Genomic DNA, 765 nt, shown 5'->3' with positions numbered 1-765 from the left:
GCGCGTTCTGAAATTTTCTGAGTACAGATCCTTTATCTCCTTGGTTAAATTTATTCCTAAGTATCTTAGTTTTCTTTTTGCAATGGTAAATGGGATTGCTTTTTAATTTCCCTTTCTGTGAATTCATTATTGGTGTATAGAAAAGCCACAGACTTCTAGGTGTTAATTTTGTATCCTGCTACATTGCCGAATTCATTTATTAAGCCTAGTAGTTTTCTGGTGGAGTCTTTGGGTTTTTCTATGTACAATATCATGTCATCTGTGAATAATGACAATTTTACTTCTTTTCCAATTTGGATGCCTTTTATTAATAATTGTAGGTCAAAGAAGAAATCAAAACTGTAAATAAATAAAAGGAAACATCAATTGTCATGCTGCATATTAAACACATATGCATGGATTACAACAAAATTTCTTAAAACACAAAGAACTAATTCCAGGATGTAGAAATCTGGGAAGCGTATTAATCACATCTTGCAACAACAATAATAACAGCCAGACAGACTATAAAATTGTATCTTTTCCTCCCATCAGAGATCTGAGGGCAGACAATCAAAAAGCATAAAATCTAAGGAAAGACAGGTGTCACCAAAGAGAGATAGAACATGAGCATAGATTCACCTGTGGCAGAGGACAAAAGAAAGAAACACTGGGCAACACAGAAGCAGGTAAGAAAAATGCACATTTTTTTGTTGTTGTTCATCGCCACTCAAGGATATTTTCCCATTGACTTTCAGGAAGAGTGGAAGAGAGAGGGATTGAGCC

Source organism: Myotis davidii, unplaced genomic scaffold (assembly GCF_000327345.1).
Source record: "Myotis davidii unplaced genomic scaffold, ASM32734v1 scaffold456, whole genome shotgun sequence".
NCBI classification, from domain to species: Eukaryota; Metazoa; Chordata; class Mammalia; order Chiroptera; family Vespertilionidae; genus Myotis; species Myotis davidii.
This window is presented reverse-complemented; position numbering follows the sequence as displayed.